At 50.6% G+C, this 10,599-nt stretch overlaps 1 protein-coding gene across 2 annotated transcripts in view; it reads left to right on the top strand.

Annotated features, from left to right (window-relative positions):
- The window catches only part of FASLG (Fas ligand (TNF superfamily, member 6)), a 131,406-nt gene extending 123,621 nt beyond the window's left edge, over positions 1–7,785 (top strand). For both annotated transcript variants that reach the window (XR_005861825.2, XR_005861824.2), the window contains 5 exons: positions 324–404; positions 3,603–4,014; positions 4,783–4,948; positions 5,563–5,690; positions 5,913–7,785. The gene's annotated coding sequence lies outside the window, so the exon portion shown is untranslated. The remainder of the gene's footprint in view (positions 1–323; positions 405–3,602; positions 4,015–4,782; positions 4,949–5,562; positions 5,691–5,912) is intronic.
- Positions 7,786–10,599: the final 2,814 nt, after the last annotated feature.

The raw sequence follows: 10,599 nt of genomic DNA, 5'->3' as shown, positions 1-10,599 counted from the left end.
TTTTTGCCTGTTTTTTTCCATGCTTGTTCCCTCCCAAACTGGTCCCTCCCTTTCCACCCCTCTTTGCTCTTCCCACAGACATCCCATGATAAGCCCTGCTCAATTCCCAAAGGCTCTTCTTGGCATCCCTCAGCACGTCCGTGTGCCTTTGGGTAATCAAGCCTTGTGTTTCCCGGACAGACAAGAGAGCGCTGCGCTCCGCGGGGCGGACGCGGGGGCCCTGGGGGTGTGTCAGAGTCTGATCCCTGCAGTACCCTTCCTTTCCTGCCCACTGCTTCTGGACCACAGGCACCGAATGCTGCTTTTCTATTTCTTTCCAATAGCTGCAGCCTTCAGGACAGACTCCTGTGCCGGTACTGGATGGAAAGACTGTTGAATATTTTTACCATGAGACCACAGGAATGGTGAGTTATAACTCCAGCATTTCATGACTATTTTTTTCTTGGGAAATTATCCCCCTTCTTGTCCACTGTTCAGGGATTCTGTGCTTTTTTAAGCACATGTAATATTTTTAGACATTCTTTTGCTGTTCTAATTTTAGTAGCTTTTGCAACATATTACTCAGTCTGCAACAGATCACTCCCCTGAGATAACTTTTCCCTGCCAACACAAACTCTCCCATTAAGGTTGCAAAAGGGGAAGAGCCCATGCTGTCGTCTTTCATAGCGTTTCCTTCCCTTCATTGCTGCTGCCCAGGGCAGGGAGGGAGCTGTTGTGGCCAGAGCCACTGCTCTTGTGTTAACAGCTGTCACGGCCACAAGAGCTGGGATGCAGTTGGGTCGGTGCAAAAAAAGCCATATACACCAAGGTGATGCAGAACCCCGCTGGCATGGGTCTGCTGTAGGCAGGCTGCCCGGCAGCGGTGCTGTCCCAGCCAAGAACTGGGAGTCAGTTCATGCCCGCTGTGCCAAGCCAATAAGCGCACAGAGGCAGAATCCCATAGAGGTCTTTCATTCTTAACAACCTGTGACACCTGCAGCTCAGCACGTGGACACACTTCCTTTGAGATTTGAGGAAGAAAAGCATTTGCGTGTGCCATAACTTGTTTCAACTTGTCTGACCTGGGTCTGGCACTCAGCAAAGGCCCTGTAGGGTTTGCCCATGGCCAGGCTGCTTTCCCACCTCCCCAGGCCATGCCTGCAGCTGCACCATCTCCTCCAAACATCGCCCGATGGAGCCATCATCAGTGCTCCTTGCACTGGCCGGAGGAAGAGAAACCAGCCTTTTCCTTCAGACTGCAGCTTCAGGAGGGGGGCCTGGCTGCCATGTCATGGGCATGGCCGGGAGCCAGCCTTGCCCTAGCTCTTCCACCTACTCTGCATGGGAGCATCCCTCTGGGACGGGCACATTTTCTCCTCAGGGCAGCGCCAGTGGCAACCACAGTGCAGGATGTCTCTTGCTCACTGTCTCCCCGTGACTCAACTAGGTCAACCGAAGGCAGGCAAGCAAGGAGGCAGCCGTAGTGCAAGTGGGGCTTTCTCAGCTCTGATGAACCATGGGCTCTGGTTGATTTGGCATTTCTTCTGGCCCCGATTTGAAGATGGGAGTGATGGGAAGTCTGGTCGCACTTGGGTCTGCTCTTTCACCCATCCTTGGCAGTTCCCTGTGTGACATGATATTTATGAAGGCTGGTGTGGAGCTAGCATGGTGCAAGGGTCACCTCCAAGCTGGTGCTTCCCTAGGTGGTGTGGTGAAGTGTGGTGGTGCCCATGAGAGATCTTGTGTCCAAGATGCCATCACATCTCAGATGGCTCACACAGCACTTCCCCAAGACATGGGTCCAGGACACTCCCAGCCATTTTTTTTCCCCCTGTTCATGTTTCTCCCAGCAGGATTAGGACCATAATAATTGTTATAACAGGTAAATAGTATTTGTGGTTATGACTCATCAGTGCCAACACTGCTGTCTAAAAAAGATCAGCATGGGTCTGAATAGAGATGTTGGTCGCTACTGGCAAATAAAGCCCCTGTATTTTTATGGGGCACCCACACTTGTCTGGCTGTTGTGCTGCTCCAGCCCTGCTTGGTGGGCGTTGCTTTCCTGTGGTAACATTGGAGTGAGTGGGTACATTTTAAACCCATTGTCCCCAAGGCATTGCATTGGGTCAGTAGGCGAGTCAGAAGAGCTCCCTCTTGATCTGCTTTGTTTCCCAGTATATGATATGGTGTTTTTTTGCTGCCCTTAAGCTGCAGAGAAACCAGATTTTTTGCTGGGGAAAAAAATAAAAGATAATTGGTGGCTGAAAAAAAATATTTTAAAAAATCCCAGAGAAGTTCAGCTGATAATGCAGCGGAGTCATCTGCGTAGTGCTGGGAGGGCGCAGTCATGTCTCTCCAGCCAGTGATATCATCAATACCACTATGACTTGTGCAGAATATAGGTTGGAAGAAACAGAATTGCCGGTGTTGGCTGGAAACGTTCAGGTGCAGTGCGTGTCTGCAGGCAGCTGCATGGCCAACCGGCAGCCTGAGTCACACAACGGTCCCTGGCCAAGGGCCAAACCTGGGTGCTAGAACTCCCCCAAAATCTCGAGAGCCATGACACCTCTTGGCACTCCTCCAGCTGCCATTTTATCCAGAGAATGAGCAGTTCAAGCAAACTTGGTCGTTCCTTATCGCGTCACCCACCTTTGGGAAGCCCTGGCCACGGAGGGCAGGCAGGCTGCCTGTATCTTTTCCCAGTCTCAAAACCAGCCCTAGGCTGCTAAAGATCAGGATCCCATCCTCAGCTAGATTCTGATGCGGAGATGTGATCTGGCCACGTGGGAGGCAGCGAAGTGATGAGGTTGGCTTTCAGACTTGCAGGCATGTGGAAGCTGCTAGAGGCATTTGCTGTTTGGGAAGCCAGCTCTGCTGCAGCAAGGAATCATGTAAGCTCCCAGGAGAGCAGCGTTGCTCTCTGGTGCTAACGCTTCTGGTTACTCAGCACCAAGTCACATGCCCCAGTTGGTACTGGCTCCAAGAGAAATGAGTTTGTTTGTCTTGGCTTTCCTGTGGGTTCTTGCATTAGGAATTCCCTTGAGTTACTGGATCTTGACTTTCTCTGAGACTAGTGCTCTCATTTACTGCATGCACGGTCCAAGAGAGGATAAACTACAGGAAATGACCATGGGAAGCAGCAGCAATGGGATGGTGATGGCTCTATCATGCACAACTTGACAAGGCCAGCTGCAGCCACCCTCATGGATGGCAGCCAAGGTGCTCCAGGTGCAGCTGAGGTAAAGGCTCCTTCCCTCACAGTCCCCATGTTCCTGAAAGCAGTACTGTGTTCCCAAACAAAGGGTAACAGTTTGGATGTTTTGAAAGGTCCTTTGCAGGGGTGAGGGACTCCAGACCATGCCATGCTACTGCGTTGCAATATTGCTTCTTGTCAGGCTCACATGTGAGTTTTGGGTTTTTTTTAGCCCTTCACCAAGATTCTACTGCCCCACTGCAAAGCACATCTCATCTGTGCAGCTGTCTTTGGGCAAAGGGTTAGTAATATACTTTATTATTATTTTTTTTAAGGAAATCTGCAGGCACAGTATCTGTAACGCACAGCATGGGGTGTGAGATGGTGTTGTGGGTTCAAGCAGTTCTCACCACTAACCTGCCTTCTGCAGGTCTGTGCCAGCACTGGGGTATGCCCCCGCCCATGACGTCCCCAGCCCTGCCATTGCTGCCAACTCTACGCCTGCAACCCCAGTGGCTGAGACTGGGAAAGATGACCTCCCCCACTCATCTGGCTGATGGCCATATCACACCTTCATCAGCCTTTGGGGGGAGTGATTCCCACCCTGCATGTGGGTGGAGGCTGTCTGTGTCCTCGTCCTGCTGTGTCCTGCCTCGGGTCTCTGCCCCCTGGTGCTCTGACTCACCAAGATGAGTCTGAAACAAAGAGCTCTCATAAAATCTACAGGAAGATGTATGTGAAGATAGAGATCTCATTTACCCAGACACCACCAACTCCTCCCTGGGACCAGCACATGGAAAAGCAGCACTCGTGCCCAGCAAGACCCCAGACCTGCTCCCTGGGTAAGCTCTGAGCCAGGTAGGAGTAGAGCACAGCAGGGACATGAAGCGCTGAGCTTCAGGCTACTGATCCCAGGAGAGAATTGGATGTGAGATGAGGTGCTTCAAAAATAGAAAACTCATGTCTGAAATGAGCAGAAAAACCACAGATAGGGACAGTGCAAAGATGCGGCTAAACTGCTGAGGAATTCCCCCGATGGAGTGCACCACAGCAGCAGCCTTAGCTGCTGCCTCCCGGCCCCACACAGCCACCATGGAGTCAGGGGGAGGCTTGGGGGGATTTCTGCAGGGACTGGGGCAGCACGTGGGGATGCGGAGCCTCACGCAGCAGCCCCAACTCACAGCTCCATTTCTCCAGGCTGTAAATGAGCCAGAGTATGGCATGCACCTGCTTCAGCAGCCCAAGGCAGGTGGCATTGCTACCAGGCCCTGATACGCCTTAGACGTGCCTCCATCCTCTGCTATCCGAAAGGGATCCTTAGGGCTTCTTCCCTCCCTGGTTTCAGTTTTGAAAGCAGCTGCAGCTCCGTGCCTCAGACCCGGCAGGAAATGCTCCCACAGTGCCCTCAGTGCCGGGGCGAGAGGTCAGCCTGGTCCCCAACTTCAGCCTGACGCAGAGGGCAGCATGAGGCTGAGGCCACATGTCTGGCGGGCCTGGATGGTTGTTTTGAGAAAACGCCGTGATGGCAGGGCTCGTTCCTGCCCCACAGCTGTCTGCTGCAGTGCAGGCGCTGAGGGGGATCCGCTGTTTTGTTATTTTTTCCTTTACAGTTGTCATTGTCGGAAACCATCAAGGAATGAGCCAGCAAAGGCCAGGAAGGATTCCATGAGTAATAATCTTGGAGCTTTGCCCAGGCTTATTAACAGAATAACAAACAAGCATAAAAGGAGAGCAGGCAGTACACAAGAGGTCTCCAGTGGCTGCAGGATCTATGAAGTAAGACCACGCTTTTGGTTGTTTTTTTATCATACTCTCATTTAATAGGAGCAGAAGTGGTGATAACAGTCCATTTCTGAGCCTGCAAGGGGCAGAGGCGTGGGGCTCCCAGGAGCACAGCCTTGTTGTAATGCCAGCAGAGGCATCCCTGGAGCCATGCTCTGCCCGTGGCTCTCCAGAGCTCTCAGCCCGTCACGGTGATGCCCCTCATACCTCAGGGCTGATCTGGAGGTGCCTGCAGTGCTGGGTGGGCCCCAAGGCGGGCGGGCACGGCTCGCAGCCCTGCAGAGCTCAGCTGAGGCCGAGCCTGAATCCAGCCCTGCAGAGCGCTGCGGGAGAAGGCATGGGCTCACACGGGGAGCTTCAGAAAAGGGAAACGTCGTGTTATTCCACAGCACACACACAGAAGCACGGCTGTGGTTAAGCACCAGCTCTGAGGTATTGCTCATTTGCATCGTGTGCTACCTCAGGCGCTTTGATGTCTCACGTGAGGTTCTGATGCCCGGGGTGCCTGGAGCGGCGGCACTCCTTGGGGTCCCCTCGCTCACCTCCCATTGCTAGCAGGCTGGATCTGCAGCCTTCATTTGCTTTGCTTTTTTTTTTTTTTAATATAGGATTTGGCTGTTGATGCTTGTTTTACGGCAATTGGCTCTTCAGGGACCAGCTCATCCCTTGAGTATCTCAGTGGAGGATGGCGTTCTGTATGTGGCATACCATCTTCTTGGCCTCTTCCAACTCCAAGGTATGAATGCATCCATCAAGCTCTGGGAGGCTGGCACTGCCCCCCTGGGCTGAGCAACAGCCCACAGAACACAGTGCCTGCAGCAGTGCAGGGCACAGTGGCCATTTGCTACAGCCAGCAGTGACCACAGCAGCTGGAAGGGCGCTCTGTGTGTGTGTATACTCATGCCTACACAAAGGTGTTTGTCTTTTCTGTTTTTTTCCACCCGTGGGCATGCTGAAGACTCCAGTAATGCAAATTGTCCCCATCATTGCCCAAGTGGAGAGAGAAGAGGCCAGAGCCCCTGAAACCAGCAGTAATATGCAAGGCAGAGGGTGCAGCACAAGGCTGGAGATATGGGCATGTTCTCAGCCAGGCTGGCACAGCCCAGGGTGAGTGGCAACTTCCTCCACACTGCCCCCTCCAACCCAGCATCTGCCATGCCATGACTTAGCTGAGATCTCAGTTTCAAAACTGACAGCCCATACCTGTAGCTCCCTAGGCTGTGTTTTTCATGGCAGCTCCAGGAACACAGTATTAGGAACCTGCAGCACCTCACACAGTACAACCCCACCTCTGCACCCAGGTGAAGGGGAATACAATATTGTCACCTACTCATTCAATTCCTTCTGCCTCCCTGGTGCTTTGCTGTTTTCCTTTGGGAACAGGGATGCTGAAGATGGCAGGACCACACCAGCTGTTTTGGAAACAAGATGCCTGCACTCGGGTGCAGCACAAACTGTACTTGAGTGCGTCAGCAGTGCTGCCTTTGCAGGAGGCGGGAGTGAAACTGAGAAATGTGAAGCAAAGGAATAATGCAGCTGCTGTGTGAACAGCTCCAGGATGCTCTGCTCACCCGTGAGTGGGGGTGTGAGGACAGGCAGTGGCCACCTCCTTTCCCTGCCAATGTGGGCCAGGGAAGGGAGCCATGCCCCCTCTGCCAGGTGCCTTGCTACTCCATGGGGCACAGCCCTGCTGTAGGGCAGGAACACAGCCAGCTAGTAAACAGTAGCCAAGGAAGCACAGCCACAGGAGGGAAGCACACAGCTGCAACGTAAGAGAATACTAGAGGCAGTCCAGAGGAGCTGCAGGTGCCCAAGTCCAGGTTGGATGGGGCCCTGAGCAGCCCCATCTGGTGGGGGGCAGCCAGCTCAGGGCAAGGGGTTGGAACTGGGTGAGCATTTAAGATCCCTTTCAACCCAAACCATTCTGTGATTCTATGAAAGCCTACTAAAGCCCAGAATACTGTTATATCTAAACATCAACCCTGTAAGTTGCAAGTGGATGAGGAGGGAGAGAAAGCTGGTGGGTGAGCATTAGTCTGAAACCAATACTTAATCTGTTCCAGGCTTTAAAAACAAACAAATATGACAATTTGAAACAATCTTCTGGTGAGTATTTTGGAGAAAGTGAGGGCAGAGATAAATACAAAGCAGGCTGATCTGCCTTGTGATTTCTTTCTGGTGGGAAAATAGCATTTCTAATAAGAAATGAAAGTGTCAGTGGAAAACGTCTGAAATGTTGCTTTTCCCTAAAGCAACACAACAGTACCTGCTACCATCAGCATTTCACACATTTTATAACAAAGTACAAATATCTGAGAAGTAGGTAGCAACACCTACTCCCTGCTGGCTTTGCCAAACCTTGGCTGGAAGACCTGAGATAGACATCAAGTGCCCTAGGAGACTGCTGTTGTCCAGCAGACAAATGGTAGATAAGCCTGCTTGAGGGCTTGCCAGCAGCTGCAGCAGGGTGACAACTCTGGCAGACAATGGGACAACTCCTGAGACAGGGCCAAGCCAGCACGTAGGATGTATCAGCACTTTACTGCATGACACATGGCAGGAGGCATAAGGAAGAGTGAGGAAAAGGGGCCACAGCTCATACTTGGATAGGAACACAGCTGCAGCACTCTAGAGGAAGGGCTGAAGGTCACCATAGGGCTTAAAAAGGTTATGGCTTGCTCCATGGCACAACCAGCAGCCCTTCTTATAGGCAAAGGTGGCCCCAGCTCCCCTTCTCTTTCTGCTTATCAAAGTGGAGTTTCAGAAGTGGCGTGTCATTGCACAGAAACAGATATCTGATTCCGAGCACTTTTAAATGCAACAAAGACATAGAAAAACCCACCGACAGGAAACTGGTTTCAGAAATTCAAATGGAAACAATGCTTTAATAATAGCTAGCCCTTTTATAATGTACAGCAGTCAAGGCAGTCACTGAGCTGATGCTTGTCCTCTTCAGTGATGATGCCTGCAGCACCACTCAAACACCAGTCCAGAGGGGGCCAGGTGAGCCCTCGAGCACCATCCTGGCCAGCCAGCAGCAAAGGGAAGGCAACATAGGGCAATGCTTCCCAATTCTTTCCACATGCTGTACCCCCGCTGTTAGAGGAAGACCAGTGCTTCAACAAGAGAGCCAGGGGCAGCTTGTACTGCCCAAACACATAACCCTTTTAACTTACACAGCCCTCAGCTAGAACAAGTACAGGCCTCTGAGACTTCAAACGAGCATCCTCCTGCTCAGGAGATTCTAGGAGTGTGAAAACCCCATCAGCCAGATGCTATCTAGAGACACTAATTCATTTCCCAGCAATAAATTAATCAAAAATACCGTAAAAGAGAACTTCACTTGCATGAAGCATTTCTCAGTGAAAAGGTTATGCTTACAGCTAGATTCACCCAGTTAAAACTCTACTTCAGCCTGTTGTGAACCAGGAAAAAAGGAAACATCATCTGGTTAGGACCTTTGGCTACAACCAAACTCAGTCCCAGGACTGCAGGTAGGTTACAGAGGCCGCTCAGGGGTGGTGAGCAGCCTGTGCTCAACTCAGAAACCTGCAGCTTGTCCCTGACACACAGCCTCACCTGGAGCATGTGAGGGATGCATACAACACATCACACAACTCCTCAAGAGATGCAAAGTCTTGAAGGAGACCAGCTAGCACTGCTCTCTAAGATCTCCTTACCATCATTCAAGGGAGACACAAGTGTCTGGGCCCTGATGTGTGTTTCTTGGAAACTTTTTGCAGCTGTGCAAATAAGGCAGGGACTACCAAGTAAACAACATTCCCTTCAGACTGTGTTTGCCTCAAGGTTTGGTAAATACTGGCCTTCTCAGACAGGATGGGTGCATTTACCTAATTCAACCCAGCTTCCCTGTCCCTGAAGGAGAGCATTTCAGCAACCCCAGTTTGGGGCTCCTGGCCATTCACAGTGATTTTTTTCCCCCCTTAGATTAAAGGAAAACTCTAGGGTGAGTATGATAAGAAGCTCTAGCCTATGCTACAGTAAGGGACTCCTGATGCAAAGAAAGGTGCAGGAGTGTGGAAAAAGCCTTCAGCAGTGAAGATGACTGGCAAACAGGACAAATTGCCAAAGATAACTGAAAGCCTCCATTGTAAGTTTTTAGAATAACATCCATTAGGAAGAGCTCAGGTCAAGCTCAGCCTCCTTAGAGGGACATGGGTCTTGGGGCACAAGCCTCCCAATCTACGAAATAGGGCTGACAATTTCCTTATTCAAGCTTTTTTTATGCAGCAGGTGTCCCAGTTAACCTGCTTTCTGTAGTGTGGAACTGATGACTCAGCTCTTCAGAACGAGAGGCTCTGTCTGCCTTCCTTCTAGCACATACAAACAAAAGAGAGCAGCACTTCTGCTGTGCCACATACTGTGTTTTGGAACTCACTTGTGATGCTCTCAGAGGCTCCGTGCTCTCTTCAGACCTGAAATCCTCACAGCTGCCACAAAGTTTCTAGCAAACAAACTCAAAGCTTTCATTTTACACCAGAAACAACAATTACATGGGAAATCCCCCTCCCACACTCCAGAGTCCATACTTAGGTAGCTAGAGCTCACCATATACAGCTGTATAGGTTCAGTGTTGCTTTTAAGATCTATAATGTAAAAGTCACTGGGGTAAACTTTTAAGAAAAGCATACCAACAGTTCAGATTGAGCCCTCAAATATATAAAAAACAGCAGCAGAAAGTAGGGGACCAAAACAAGTCTTCATTCTCCTCCCTTCCACTACCCTCTTGCTCAGCCCCACACTGCCCTACCTCAGTAAATACAACTGACCAAGTGTAGAGCTGCCCCCATTCTGCCAGGCCCTACTGAGTTCTCCACTGTAGCCTCTTCCAGCTTCTCCATGATGCTGAAGTGGTCTTCTAACAGGATGGGAGCTGCTGATGTCTGTGCAGACACTGCCTCTTGCAGTGCACATCCCTCAAGAGGATGCAGGAGAACCACCTGCACAGCTCCCTGCTACAACTCTGGTCTAACACAAGCACAGTCACATAGTTCATGAAATGAAGTTATGGGCAGATAACTAAGTAAAACATGAGGGATACACTCTCCTCAGTTCTCAAGGGTGCAGCAGCAAAGGAAACCGCATGGGAAAGGGAAAAGATTACAGTTCTCTTTCAAATACTTTCCAAAGGAAAAGCAGGACGGAGAGGATCCCTAAGTTCCCTCTTCCATTTTCTCCCCGAGGAAGCTGTTCCTAATTCCACTATCTGGATAGCACAACAAGAACAAAGAACCAAGTCACCTTTCAGCAGATACAGGTATAGGTATGGTTAAAAACACAGTGAATTAACTTCTATCATGAGAATGCTCAATATGCCCTCATAAGCTTATTCTCTTTGGCACCTGAAGAGCACAGAGATGACACAGGAGACAGTAATACACCTGAAACACCACATGCAGAGTCCACCCCTTTATACAGCCTGACCTGAATGGCTCCCTGCAAAATTACCCTTGAATTTGCTATCCCATCTCAGGGATGGTGAAGCTGCTCGCTGGGATGTCTGAATCCTTAGCTGTACTGACAGGCACAGAGGCTGCTTCTTGCCCTAAGTCTAGACAGCTCCTGAGATGTTTGAACACAACTACCCTAAAAACAGGGATTAGGCACAGACTCAGCTGATGGGA

This window comes from Gallus gallus, chromosome 8, assembly GCF_016699485.2.
Source record: "Gallus gallus isolate bGalGal1 chromosome 8, bGalGal1.mat.broiler.GRCg7b, whole genome shotgun sequence".
Classification (NCBI taxonomy): Eukaryota; Metazoa; Chordata; class Aves; order Galliformes; family Phasianidae; genus Gallus; species Gallus gallus.
This window is presented reverse-complemented; position numbering and strand designations above follow the sequence as displayed.